This window comes from Canis aureus, chromosome 28 (genome assembly GCF_053574225.1).
Source record: "Canis aureus isolate CA01 chromosome 28, VMU_Caureus_v.1.0, whole genome shotgun sequence".
NCBI lineage: Eukaryota > Metazoa > Chordata > Mammalia > Carnivora > Canidae > Canis > Canis aureus.
Window position 1 is genome coordinate 602,501 of NC_135638.1, and position 15,148 is coordinate 617,648.

At 45.0% G+C, this 15,148-nt stretch overlaps 1 protein-coding gene across 6 annotated transcripts in view; it reads right to left on the reverse strand.

Moving 5' to 3' along the window:
• Nucleotides 1-15,148, reverse strand: part of CPQ (carboxypeptidase Q) — a 319,086-nt gene that overhangs the window by 194,069 nt on the left and 109,869 nt on the right. The gene's annotated exons all lie outside the window — the stretch shown is intronic.

Sequence of the window (15,148 nt, forward strand, 5' to 3'; positions counted from 1 at the left end):
CGTACCCACACCCGCCTCCGGGCAGCAAACCAGAATTTGTCTTGGACCAGACAGCAGGACACGGCATTCCTGAAGCAGCTCAAAATCAACATATCTAAGCTACACTCAACCTTCCTTTGCCTACACCCCACTCCAGCCCATGTTCCTTGCATATTCCTCTACTTTGTTAATGGTGGCACCAAGAACTCAGACATCACAAAGTAAAACTGTCAGAGTTCGTGAGTTTTAGAGCCAGACATACTTGATTATGAAACTGACTTTTCCTGTGTATGTATTATATGGACATGAGCAAGTTACAGAAGCCTCTCCAAGCCTTAACTTTCTCAACTATGTCATTGGGATAATACCTACCTCATCAGGTTATTTTGAAACAAGAGGGTTCTATTAGGAAGAAAAAAAGTACCAGGGACTGGAAAAGGACAAAAAAGAGGGGCCATCAAAGAAAATATTACCTATTATTGTTTGTTGCTGTTGCCAAGTGTTAGCCCGACGTCTCTAGCCTCTTCCTCTATCCTCCTGTGCCCCTCAACCGACTTTCTTAATCCTCATACCTTATCCTAGTAGACCTAATGCTACAAATGAACAGACATTTTCATTCTCGTGTCCATCCAGAAATGCAATCCAAATTCCAACCTACTTTTTGTAGAACTGCTGGTAAACTGGTGATTGTTCAAACTTGAAGGAACAAAGCAAACAGTCAGTGTTTAGTAGCTGCCCCTGCAGCCTCTAATACTCTCTCCAGACCCCATATTGAAGATCAAAGACACATGGCTTGATCCAGCCGGCAGGATCCTTTCTTTTTCCACCACAGCACCCTAATTCTGCCCACAACCTTTCATCGACTAGTCTTGATCCTAAGTTTCCTTAACACATATGCCTCCTGGACATCTCATTTATAATTCTCTATATTCTTATTATCAAATCAAATATGCACTGTTTCACATTTGAAGTTCTCACCACCCATAGTGGAACATTTATTAATATGCTGGAGCATCGCCATAACTCAATTCATTAAAAGAGGGATTTGGCCGCTCGATGACTGGTTGGCTACTCTCTCATAGACCATCATCCTTCTTACTCCTTCCACATCTCCCTCCATTTTCCTCACCCCTAAGAGGCTTGAGTTTCTTTCATACCATTGAATTCTTTCAAAAATGAAGTATTGCGAGTTTTGACCACAGTGCTATGCTAAAGTAGCAGTGCATCACTCCACAGCTCACAATCACCCTGGTCATCTTTTTGCTGATTCGTAGAGGTGTTGAGTGGTTGGGTGTTCTTCTCAAGTACCATCGATAATTCTGCATTTTATGCCTGCTTTTTACTTTCAGTAGAAAGAGTCTACTTTTGCCTTTCCCTCTTTAGGGGAAAATAGAACTGTCCCCAGAATCTCAAAGCACAGTCAGTATCATTCATTGGAAAACAACCCCGTGCCAAAGCGTTCATGGACGACATCTCTCTGAATCCTCAGACAACCCGGTGAGACCTGATTGTTGAACCTGAGGCTCCGAGATCCTGAGCTGTGCAGAGCAACAACATGAATGACTCACCCCCCACCTGCTCTGTCCCTGTGTGTTTCTGCTTAAGATTCCAGTTCTTAGGAGCGGGAGTTGGCAGTCCACCAAGAGCACAAATGTTGGGAGAGGGGCCATTCCTAAAGGAAGGAAACCTGCACAGACAAAAACACCTTTCTCAAGCTCTGCTTCCTTCATTAGAGGCCCCTTACTTTTCCCTTGCTTCTCAGCCCTAAATATAAGAAAAAAGAATTCAAAGTAACTCCAGATTTTAAAAAAATGCTCAATCATCTCCAGAAGGAGGATCACACTACTCTTGCTTCAGAAGGGTGCACAGCCTCAAAATGGCACTTTTTTTTTTTTTTTAATTCCCCTTTTTGGATGTGGGTAGGGGGTTGGGGTGACTGGGTGACAGGCACTGAGGGGGGGCGCTTGACGGGATGAGCACTCGGTGATATGCAATATGTTGGCAAACTGAACTCCAATAAAAAAATAAATCTAAAAAAACCCAAGTCATATATGTGTATATGTGTTTTATATATATATTGCAATAAAATATATAAAAATTCCAAAAAAAAAAAAAAAGAAAAAAGAAATTCCCCCTTTCTGGGGTTTCAATAGTTTTCCTAAAAATAAAACAAACAAAGCAAAAGACAGTCTTATTGACCATCCATAGAGCTGGTACAGGAACAATTATGTAAACAGAAACCATTCGAGGTAACGGAGAGGAACTTCAATGTGTAGTCGCGGTCACAGTCCCCATATTTCCAACCTCATGAGTAGATAAAGAGCACAGAAGTTGCACAGGAGTGCAGGGCTTGAGGCCATGGACCTACTGTGCCCACCAACCTCCCTTATTGTCCAGTGGGCATGGACAGTTTGCCTAAGTCTTTAAACTTTCAGTTCCCCGTCTGTACATTGTGGAAAATAAAAGTACCTAATTCATAGGGTTGTTGGAGGGAGTAAATGACCAACTGGACGGGAAACTCCCTAGCACGAGGTAAACATAAGCACACAGTTAGGATTATTGTTTTGATGCCTCACTCCTATTGGGAACTAACTAATCAAGGTTTCTAATTCTTATTGCTCAAAATAAATGGTTTTTCAAAATGACTTAATATGCTGCTTTTCACACTACTCAGGTTAATCTATTTGCTTTTGTGAACGCTGAAATAGGTTACTGGCACTCTGGAAGTGGGATCTTCCTTTTCAGTGATGGACTTAAAACGCTTTTAACAAAGAGCAATGACAACCTCTAACACTGCCTTTAGTATCTCGATAGCGCAGAATGTGGTAGGACGCTGGGGAAAAAAGCATTCATCCGGAAATCAGAAGGTGGGGATTCCATACATTCCCTTCTCTGCTGGAAACCGTACTGAGGGGGTTTCCGCAGACTGGAAACCCGCAACCACCTTAAGTTTCTAGATCAGTTTCATCATTTTATTTTATTTTATTTATTTTATTTTTTTATAATAAATTTATTTTTTATTGGTGTTCAATTTGCCAACATACAGAATAACACCCAGTGCTCATCCCGTCAAGTGCCCCCCTCAGTGCCCGTCACCCATTCACCACCCCCCGCCCTCCTCCCCTTCCACCACCCCTAGTTCGTTTCCCAGAGTTAGGAGTCTTTATGTTCTGTCTCCCTTCCTGATATTTCCCACACATTTCTTCTCCCTTCCCTTATATTCCCTTTCACTATTATTTATATTCCCCAAATGAATGAGACCATACACTGTTTGTCCTTTTATTTTAGTCATTAGCTTCCACTGGTAGAAAAGGCAAACATTTTGTTTTAATCACTCATTCATTCATTTTTGTCTTTGATTCAAAAAGTGTTTTTGAGGGCCTAGTACATACGTAGCGATGAGCTATAGATTAGTGACACAACAGAAGTACACAAAAGACCAGTGGAAGCTGCAAAGAGAAAAGTTTTTTTAGGGGAGGCGGCATTTGAGCTTGCCCTCGAACGGTGTCTGACGTACAACTGGAGCTCAATAAAGTTTTATCAAATGAGTTAACGTTATCAAGTCATTCATTCAACTAAAGTGAATAAATGAGTAAAGAAAGCGCAGGCCCAGATTTCAACAGGCAGATGCAGAAAAGGGAATCAGTATGAAGAAGGCAAAGAAAGAGAGAGGGAACACAAAATAATATGGAACAGAGAATCTTCCAGGCTTGGAGAACATAGGTTATCTGTGGGGAAAGGCATGACCGGTACGACGTCTTAGAGATGCAAGGCTTTTGTTTCTTTTTTTTTTTTTTTTAATTTTTATTTATTTATGATAGTCACAGAGAGAGAGAGAGGCAGAGACACAGGCAGAGGGAGAAGCAGGCTCCATGCACCGGGAGCCTGACGTGGGATTTGATCCCGGGTCCCCAGGATCGCGCCCTGGGCCAAAGGCAGGCGCTAAACCCTGTGCCCCAGGGATCCCGTTTCTTTTTTTTTAATATAGTAAGTGGGGCAGCCCCTATTTTAAATAGAAGGTTGCTAGAGAGGCATGCTTCTGCACGGAGCCATCCTTAAGGCGTATTGGTTGGGTGGTGACATGCCCGACGGGAGAGGAGAAAGACTAGAACAGAGACGTGACGGGGCGGGGGTGGGGGGTGTCTCCACCATCCACACAACGACCCTTGAAGGATAACGAAGGAATGAGGTGCAGGTCTCTGAGCTGCACTGGGTCCTACACACTCATATCCAGGCCTCTTCTTAGAGGCTTATTATAAAAATACACATGGTAGTTTACAGTATCAACTCAAAGGGCTTCTGATATAAACACTGAGGGGAAAATGGGAGAAAGTTCTGGTCAGAATAAATGTGGAATGAAATATTGTAATTTTGCAAAGAGATGAGGCATGACTAAGGAAGAACATGCATTAACTGGCCATAATTGCTGCTAAAAATTCACATGACATTAAATTAAGTTGGTTTAACCTTAAATTAAGAGTCAAGAATGTGCACTGAATAATAACGTTCTTCATCCAATCATTCGTGTTTAATTTAACTAACGGCATAACTATGACAACACGTTTGTCACGTGGCCACACAGTGTTCTTAGAATCTTCCAAAGGCAGCCCTTTCGGCAAGGAGAGAAACCATGTTCACCTCGTCCTAGGCTTCCCATTGATTATTATTCAAAATTACTTCATTTTAGCAAAGCCCATAAACAGTTCAAAAGACAACATCAAGACTCCCTAGCCACATATTTATTTCGATGTAACATCATTTTTACTGAAAGATTTGTGTATAATCAAAACATCTAATAACAGGTTAAGTAAATTACAGAGTATCTATTTGTCGGAATAACTTGCAGATACTAAAACTCCTATTCCAAGGGGTATTTTGTGTAATGTGAAGTAAAAATCAGACCCGACACTCTCTATAAAACATAGCTACATAAAAATACCCACAGAAGAAAACACAGGGAAGGAAATGCAGCAAGATGTTAACAATAGTCCGAGTTCATGTGCTTCTGAGTAAATATTCTTTCCGCTTTCCTCTGTTTTTTTTTTTTTCAAATATGTAGATAATAATTTTATACTAAAATCTAACTTGGACAATAAATGTAGCCTTTCTACCAGGAGCTGCTACCAAGTCTAGAGAAGAGCGGAGTTGGAACGGGATGCGAAGAGACCTCTGCAGCACGAATAGAAGGGCTTGGGTCACGGGCCTGTCACGGGGAAACACGCGGGTAACACCCAATAGTCAATGACGAGACACGGCAGGAACAGCACGTCAAGGCGGGCGACTCTCTTTTTAAAAAATTCGGTTGGTTAGCAGGATGCCCAAGGAAAACACACAATTGGTTATAAACCGTTAATTTCCACCTGATTATTGTAGCAGAACAGGCGAGTCAAAGAGCCTGGGGAAAACCCAGGTGTTCTCCATTAGCTGTTTCTTGGCCCTACTTTTAAGCTTAAAGTTTTCAAAACACAGACCCAGACAGTTTGGTGAAGTAACAACACAGGGAGGTGGCTATTTGGGATAACCTGGCCTCCCCTTCCACTAAGGATTTATACAGCACGCTTTTTGTTTTTAATTTTGAACTAAACATTTCGATGTTTTGATTGCCCTCCTGTCTTCCTGGATCGCCCATATGGATCTTAATTCTTTGCAGACTCGTCCCTCTTAGGAACCGGAGTTGCTACGTCTCATAGGATGTGGTACGTTCTTATTACACAATTGCTATGATTTTTGAGTTGTCTCTGTCTTGTCCTTCACTCGCAGGCCCTAAAAGGTACTTTTTGTGCATTTACTTTTCTCTTTGCCCGGAACACCTGCCAGTAAATTCCTTGTCCCTCTATTAAATTCCTGCTCATCTCTCTCACCTGTCAGCCGCCGGCTTTCCTGACAGCCCGGACACAGTATTCCTGTCTGTGTATCTTGTGCTCTTTGATTATTATTTCACCCCAAAACCTAGTGGCTTAAAATCATAAATATTGATTATCTCACACAGTTTTTATGGGTTAAGAATTTGGGAGCCAACGAGCTGGGGGTTGCTGGCTCGGGGGTATCTTAGGAGGTGTGGCCCGGGCTGCAGTCATCTGGAGGCTTGCCTGGAGCTGTTGCATCTGCTGGCTGGCTCATCTGTGCCGTGGCTGACAGAGGCCCCAGGTCCCCAGCACGTGGACGTCTCCACGGGGCTGCTTGAGTTACCCTCACAACATGGCAGCTGGCTTCTCCCAGAGCGAGGCATCCACAAGAAAGAGCAAGGAGGCGGCCACATGCTTTTTACGTGCTAATCTCAGACATCGCCATCCTTGCTGCCACATTATCCTCATTAGAAGCAAATCGCTAAGTACGGCCCGTGCGTGGGGCGAGGGAACGTGGCTCCATCTCTTAAAAGGAGATCAAAGAGTTTGTGGACAGTTTTAAAACCGAGATTGCTCTTACTGCATCCCATGCTAGTTACTTATTCACCCAATTTCATTTTTCAGGTTGTGTTTTAGAGCATCCTTAAAGCACCTGCTCTACGCCGTACTAAACTGCAGGGCTCTGGGCAGTGACTACGGCGAGTCACAGGGGAACCAAACTTTGAACCTTAACTCCCATTTATTAGATGTGGGTTTGACTTTGAATCGCAGCTGCCGCCTCTCTAAAGTGGAACTGCCCTAATCAGCCCTGTCGTGAGGATTACGTGAGATAATACAGGTGAGAGGACACTGCGAACTGTGAAGGACGACAGCGTACATTTGCTCCGGGTCGGCCGGGATGTGGGCGCCACAGGCCCCGTCACACTGCAGTCCGAGTTGCAGAGCGGCCTGCCTGTTTTACCCTTTATCATCTCTCCTCTCTGCCCCCGGATCCTCCCCGAGTCTGCAACCTAGAGCTCCGTACAGGACAGCTGTTCGACGAGCATCCGTTGCTGCTGATTACGCTGCTGACAGCGACGCCGACTTTCTCTCCATTTAGGGTAAAACAGGAAACCCTTGAGACAGCAGTGCCTCACAAACTAGAAGAGAAAAATACTAAGGAGTCCAGGGCAATGAATTGTCAGAGTACAGATCCCAGGACGCAATAAACTGGTGTTTACCCCCGACTCTTCGATGCAGGAGCTTCGTGAAGTTTGTGGTCCAAGCTTCAGTTTCGTCATCCGGAGTGTGGAGCTAACAGCATGGCTTACTGGACAAGGTCATAGTGAAAATTAAAGGAGAAAATGCATGAGCGAGAAGCATCTATAATGCTTCCTGTCACGTGGTAAACACTCCATAAACGTGGATTATTCGTCGTCTTGTGATTATTGTTAGATGACTGCATCACTAATAAAAGAGTCGCGCTCCGATCTCTGAAAGATGGTGTCCTCTGGCTTGCAAGGCCCATTTGGGCCACTAGGATGACTTACTGAGTCCCGGAGAGGGTGGTCTCGGGGGAGCGCCTGTCTACCTGGGTGGCTATCTATCTGCCACAGCCTGTCTGGCTCGGGCTATTTCCACTGCTGTCTTTACGAGCCCAGAGGCATGCACAGCTATGAGCACATTTCAGAAATTTGAAAAATAAACAATGAAATGCCTCACGCTTGCCACACATGTATTTTTCCTTCCATGATTTAGGTTGGCTGGTTCTAAGCCATAAAAAGTTTATAATAAGAAAGAAAACAAAAAAAAACCCAAAAGAATGAAATTTGCCAGCTTCCAATCTTTAACCCCACCCCCCAAAACTTTCCAGCTCGAGGTTAAGATGTGAACAAATGTTCCAACCAATATGCTCATGAAAGATTTAATAATTACTTTGCTTATGAAAGTTTAAACAGCTGTTTAAGTCAGGGAAACGGCTCCCGCCCAGGCTAAACAACTTGCTGGACCCACGAAGGGGGCCTTACAAATCGGAGACCACATACTGGGCTGCAGGACGGAGCTGCGTTTGTGCACGACCTGTCACCAGTCACTTCTCCGCGGCATGGCTCGCTCACCAGGTCAGTCGGGCTTTGTTTATTCCTCCGACAAGGTCTTGACAACGTCGACGTCAACGCTAATGAATTATTTTCAATAATTTATTTGTAGAGACATACGTACACGGACGAGGCCATGCGAGGTCACCTCGCGTGCCCTTACGGAAGGAGGAACGGTGCTCCCCGAGCTGCCCCAGGCCCCAGGCCCCGTGGAACCGAGCCCGCCTAACGTGTCAGGGCCACCCAGGGTGCTATGGCCGGCAGCGGGGTCTCCCCAGGAGGGTGCCCCGGCCTCCGGCTCCGGCGTTGGCCCCACTGCCCCGCGGGGCACCCGGTGTCCTGGGGGCAGAGCGACGTGCCCCCCAGAGTAAGAGCGCCACGGAGCCCTGTAGGAGCAGTGGATGGGTTCCACCCACACTGCACTTCTCCTTCTTTTTCTCCCCTTTATCCCAACTTGAGCACCTCTTCCAGTTTTCTTCCCTGCACCCTTCTCCCCCTTCCCTAATGTGTGCAGCAGCCGAGGCGAACAGGAGTGCAAAGCTCCCGCTAGGAGCCTCAGGGGCCTCCCGCGCCCGCAGGACCAAGCCCGGGTGCACCTGCAGGCAGGCCGAGGCTGCGCTCATCCCTCCGACGGGCCTTTCCAGTCCTCAACTCCTTGCTTTGGCATAAGCCCTTCCCTCCCCAGAAAAGGTTAATACATATTGAGGGGCAAAGAGACAAAATAAGCTACGGAGAAAATGTAAGAGGCAGGGCTTGGATTCTGCTGGGCTCGTCTCTAACTGCAGCACTAGGCTGCCCACCTGGCACTGCTGCTATAACCCTCACGCCCACACGTGCTGGGTACCCAATAGATTCGTGTTGTATTAATGAATGAATATTTTTTAAAAATAAATTTTTAAAAAAAAGTAAAACGTAAGGTGCTCAGTGAATCTTATGCCTCTAACCTACTGTTTCTCAAAAGGTTTGGGGAATATTGCAAAACCACCTTTTCCAAGTTCCCAGAGTACCTCAGCACTGTAAAGGCATAAGAAGTGCCCCCTGCAAAAGGAGTTAATTTAACTTTTTCAATAGGAGAGTTCCTCACCGTGTTTGAACACAGAATGTTAAACAAACAAACGAAACACTTACCGACACCGCTCCCAGCGTGCGAGCTCACTGAAAGGGCTCTGCTTCGTCTCGTTAGTATTTAACAGCACACAACGTGGGTGCCATTAGTCCGGTGATAACATCCAAGTATTTCTTTTTTAATAACGGAATTTTAAAAATGATAATAATAATGGAATTTTAAGGCTGGAAACGACCTTCGAGTTTTTCCAGACGAAGCCCCTCATTGTATAGTTGAAGGACTGAGCGGGCCAAGGTCACTCAGCCTGTTTGTGGCAGAAATAAAATCAGCACCAAGGCATGGTAACACGCTGTGCTCCTTCCGCATGAGCGATTCTCAGTCTGGGGTGACTTCTGTCCTGCACATTTGGCAGTGTCTGGAGTTGTTTTGACAGTCATGGTTATAGGGTGTGGGGGAGAGGCCGGGGATGCTGCTAAATATTCTACAACACACAGAGCAGATCTCCACAACAAAGAATTATTTGGCCCGATTAAGGAGGCACAAGGGCACAAGATGTGATGAGCACTGGGTGTTAGACGCAACCTATGAATCACTGATCTCTACATCTGAAGCTAATAATGTGTTATATGCTGGCTAATTGAATTTAAATAAAAATATTAAAAAAATAATTATTTGGCCCAAAATGTCAATAATGTAGATATTAAGAAACCCTACCCCCCACACACACACATATACACACACAAAGAAAAAGTGAGCCATCCAGTTAACAAACTAGAGCTTTCATCCCAATGTTTCCTACTAGCCTGCATGGTGCCGCATTATATTCGAAATAATACTTTACATGAAACCAAAATTGTTCTTTGAATCCATGAAAATAACTGCTATAGGAAAAATGCATGTATAAAAAAACAATTTCATTCATCAAAGCTTTATCAAAATGGGTTTGGATATCATCAACCAAAAAAAAAAATCTGAAGCGCCTTTTTTTTTTTTTTTTCTCCTTGCACAATTCCCTCAGAAGACTTCTGGAATATGTTAACATTGAAAAAATATCACATACCCAGCCAAAACCTCAGAAGAAGCCCTAGGAAATCACTGAAGAGCAAAAGAAATGGGCCAGCCCCAAGCGTCAACACTGGAGTATCTGTTACCACGAGAGGGTCTGTCCTACAGGTGCCTGAGTCCTTAGTGTTGGGCAATCGGCCCTTGTCAGGTGAGTGTGAGCACGACCCTCCTTCTGTGTTTGCCTGTTTGTCTGAGCAAAGTACCCCAGAAGCATCATAAAGTAAGGCCAGGAAAGTGCTATTCGGGCCGATATCAGGACAGGGTCCCCCCTACAAAGGCCGTTCCACAGAGGATGCCCACAGGGAAGTCCCTGCTTTACAAGGAAACAGCTCAGTCTCAGGAGTACACGGTCTTCACCAGGTTCAGGTTACTATGGTTACGTAAGGTCTTCTCACTGGGGAAGCTGGTCAGAGGGTCCACCTGAACTCTCAGCACTTTCTGTGCAACTGCTCGTTGAGTCTAAAATCACTACAAAATAAAAAGCTGTTTTTTTGTTTTTTGTTTTCAAAACGATGCGCTTGGTAGCAGATCTACTTTGGCTTTGTCTACGATCCTCGGTTAAAACAGAAACACCTGATTACCCGACTGGGGAGAGAGGAGGAGTATGAACGGAGACATGGAGGATCAGGGCCTCATCAAGAATTAATGCCGTAGAAGTTTACGTATCAGATCCTCTTCCAAAGTGACAAGGAGCTAAGGAGGGATGAGACTCAAGCAAGACTTGCCGGAGATGCATAGAAGAGTGGACACAGCATAGGCGGCTCGCCCAAGTCACGACTCTGATGAGACCTCTCAGAAAACTCTGCGACAACGACGGGCAAGATCTGTAAGAGCTCTTCGTACCTAGGAAGGAGACGTCAGGAGAAAAAAGCATGACAGGAAGACAAAATTTCTCCTGTGTAATGACTTGGCACTGCCTGTATCCTGAATTGACCTATGTCTCTCGGATTCACACTCGATCCAGCTAAGGTGTGGCCTGGCACGATGGGCTAACTTTGAGAGTGAAAGAAGCGGGAGTCAGGATATCTGGAGTCACATTCCAGACGCATTCCTGTCAAGCATTTGCTGTGTCCGCTGGGGCGAATCGCTTGTGGATTCAGTCTCCTCATCTGAAGATCAGGGAATTGGTGCAGGATCTGCTAAGACCCCTACCTCCCTGCCCCTTCCAAGACTATTTTAAGTGCTAGGGTAACCTCTATTGACTTAACCAAAAAAACGAGACCTATTCATGGATGGCAACAAGTTTCCTACGAATTTTTCAATGCAAATTAGTTCCTTAATAAATGGAGAACAGACATACTACTGCTACGTAGCACCGGAACGGATCGGCTCAGAAGTCAAAGTGCTCCTGTCCCTGCTTACTCAGACTCGTCGTCCTCGACCACGGATGGGCCTCCAAGCTGGCACGGTCTCCCAGGAGTAAAGCTATCCGATGGGAAGGAGTTCAGAGGCCTAAAGTCAAAGCTTCCAGAGGACCATTTTCCACTGATGAAATTCATCTCCTCAAGCTCTGCTGAAGCCTCCACAACATGCCCTCATCACAGAAGAGCAGTTTCTGAGCAGGTCAAAGTGCAAAGAGAATAGTGGACTGGGAGGAAACCAAAGCGTGTCATTTTGGGATCTTTGGGAAGAGGGTAGGGTTAATGTGCATAATACCCCTACTCTGCCATTTTCACATATTGAAGCCCAACAAAGTATTTGTATTACTGGCATTTTCTAAAAGCCTAAGGTTAATTCAGTACTTATGGCTTACGGCTGAACTACGCGATAGGGTTTTGAAATGTGTTAATGCTTCATCAATCACATACACGCTTTTCTAAGAGCTGAAAATCACCACACCTTGTCCGTGGTTCTTGGGCCAAATCAGAAGATTCTTTATGTGCTAATTGCTTTCCTTTCATTAAGGTGCTCTGTATGAATAATGAGATGTAAGGGGTTGTGCTGGGTGTTGGCACTGAAGAGTGTCTGTCAGTCACTGCGTGCATGTTAGCCTCCCTTCAAGTCACCCAGGATCTTTGACCTGCAAGCAGAATAAGAGTAATTGCAAAACTCTTCTTTTTAAAGATAATTCCCATTGCAAGTAATTTGCTCAGCAAAATTTAACATTCTTCTTTAGTAGGACATGGAGCAGGGAAAGGAAGACGTGTCAGAGAGAAGTTAGTCAACCTAAACCGTCAGCCTAAACAACCTAATGCTTATGTCACTGTCACCATTACAGCAGATCCCTCCTTATCCATGGGGGACCCATTCCAAGATTCCCAGTGGATGCCTGAAGCCATGGATGGCATCGAACCTGATATATAGTATGGTTTTCCCTACGCATGCATACCTATGACAAAGTTTAACTTCTGAATTAGGCAGAGAGATTAACAACAATAACTTACAATAAAATAGAACAATTATAACAACATACTGTAACAAATGTCATGGTGAACGTGGTCTCTCTCTCCCTCTCTAAGTACCTTACTGTATTGTACTCACTCTTCTTTTCGTGATGATGCATGATGATTAAATGCCTACGTGACGAGACAAAGAGAGGGGAGTGACGTAGGCATGTGGTGTAGCCTTAAGTTACTGCTGACCTTCTGATCGTCCATCAGAAGAAGGAGCGCCTGTTTCCAGACTGGCTTGACCACGGCTAACTGAAATGGCAGAAGTGGAAGGCGAAGCTACAGATAAGGTGGGACTACTGTACTGATAATTAAAAGCAAAGCTGAGTGATTTTTGGAAATTTTGCCAGCAATTAGGAGAGCTAGACTCCCTCACCAGCCAATGAAAAAATGGTTCTTAGTTGGCATCTGAACCACCATCAGACATTTCCTTCTGCTCCTTCACTCTTGTTTTCTGCTCGTTTCTAGACGGTACTACCTAATTTCCTCTTACCTATAACTGCCTCCCCCCACCGTCTTCTGCTCACCTCAGTGTTTATGTTTATCATAACCTGTATCCTATAGGGAACAGGAGAGGAGGTCTGACAGCAGGGAAAGAACAGGTGGAGATCAGCATTTTAAGGCAGCTCTAAGCTGCATTGAGAAAATACAGAAATAGAGAGAACAGAAGAAGAAAAAAATCAGAGGAGGGTGGGTAGCAAGGGCCTGAATTAGGACACTAATGACAGTAAAGGCACGATGGAACAGATTTAAATATGCTGAAAGTAGACTTAATAGGATGTGGTACTTGGCTGTTGGACAGCGATAAAGAAGAGAAAATGAAAAATAATGTGAAGAGCTCTCACCGTGCTGACAGGTAAACACGGTTTTTTTCAAGACAAGAACCTAAGGCGAGTGATCGCGTACGAAGGGTTGAGGAGGGCAGGTCTGGACAATACAGAGCTGCACTGATGTCCCACATGCCAACGGACGATCAGTATTCTAAATGGGCAGGAGAACCTCTTGATTTCAATGGAATTGAGATTAAGAAAATTCTCCAACCTTGCTTCCTGTCTTCATTTTACTAAAGCAAAATATGTCTTGAGAAGCTACGACAGGCCAAGTCCTGGGACAGGCATTAGTGAAACGCAAGAAAAAAAGGAAACAGAGGGTGTGCTTGGGGCATTAGCAACCTGCGGCGGGAGATGACACCAGGAGCACATACAGGGCTGGGATGTGGTGAAGGTAACCCGGGGAAGTGTCATGCAAGGGCTGGACTGTGCTTGCTCAGGTTCATTAACGCACCTCGTGCCTGGAGAGAAGAACACACGCTTGCTGCTTCCCCTCACAGTCTGGACATCCCCTCCCCGTGGTTTCTAGCAGACTGTGAGGCAGATTCCTCCCCCAGACACAGTCACGTAGACTCCCTGCGCTCGTCCACATTCTTTCTGTGGAAGCAATTGTCACTTCTTTGTGGGAGACTTTTGTTCTTCTTCTACCTCATATTTGGTAACGACGTATTCACAACCAACTTCTGCAATGCTATGCAATGCCATGGTAGAGGTAAAAGTTTACTCTTGCATCTTGGAAACTCTCTGGTATCTACTACCCACCTAGAAAAGATGCTACTCCCACAGAACACAGAGATTGAAGCATCCTGATGGAGACCAGCGGGCTTAAAATTCAGGCTGGCCCAGCAATTCTGCTCCTAGGCATTGACCCAAAGAGAAATGAAAACATAGGTCCATGGGAAGACTTGTACAAGAGTATTCACAGAAGCTTTACTCCTAACAATCAAAGGCTAGAAACCACCCAGATGTCTCACAACTGCTGCGTGGATAACAAATCGTGGTATATCCATGCAACCAAACATCACTCAGCAGCAATACAAAGAAATAGGACAATTGATAAAACAACACGGACATATCTCAAAAAGCATTATATGAGTGAAAGAAGCCAGACACGGAAGACGGCACATTCTATGATTCCACTTTTATGAAATTCTAGAGAAGGAAAAATGATGGTTCTAGAAAGCACATCTGTAGTTACCGGGGACAGGGGAGTGGAGGAGGAGATAAACAGCAAAGGGACATGAGGCGATGTTTGCAGTGATGAAAATATTCTATATTATGATCATTGTAGTGGTTACATTACTGCATACATTTTTCAAAGCTCATTGAATTGTACACTTAAATTTGGTAAATTTAGGTAATTATACTTCCATAAAGCTGATTTTTTTTTTTTAATCGACCCGGGCTTAGGAGTAGGCCTGAACATTCCCACCCAGAAGATGCCAATGGCCCTTAGGAAGCTGTGTGAGCCAGCACTACCTCAGGCCTCTGGCTGTGACAGCTCAAGAACTCCTCAGCTTCAACACTTTAGCTCAGGCCTTGATACCCCCCCTGCTGCTTCAGACTAAGGCTCCCAATAACTCACGCTCTTCTTGCCACTCAGCCTCAGGGCCAGAGCAGCCCACTCACCCAGATGACTGGTCACAGGTAATCCTAAACTCCCCTGCCCAGGACTAGAAGCCTTAAGAAATAATAACTAGGGCAGCCCGGGTGGCTCAGCAGTTTAGCGCCACTTTCAGCCCAGGGCGTGACCCTGGGGTCCCGGGATCGAGTCCCGCATCGGGCTCCCTGCATGGAGCCTGCTTCTCCCTCTGCCTGGGTCTCTGCCTCTCTCTGTGTCTCTCATGAATAAATAAATAAAATATTTTAAAAAATAATATCTATTAATATATATATG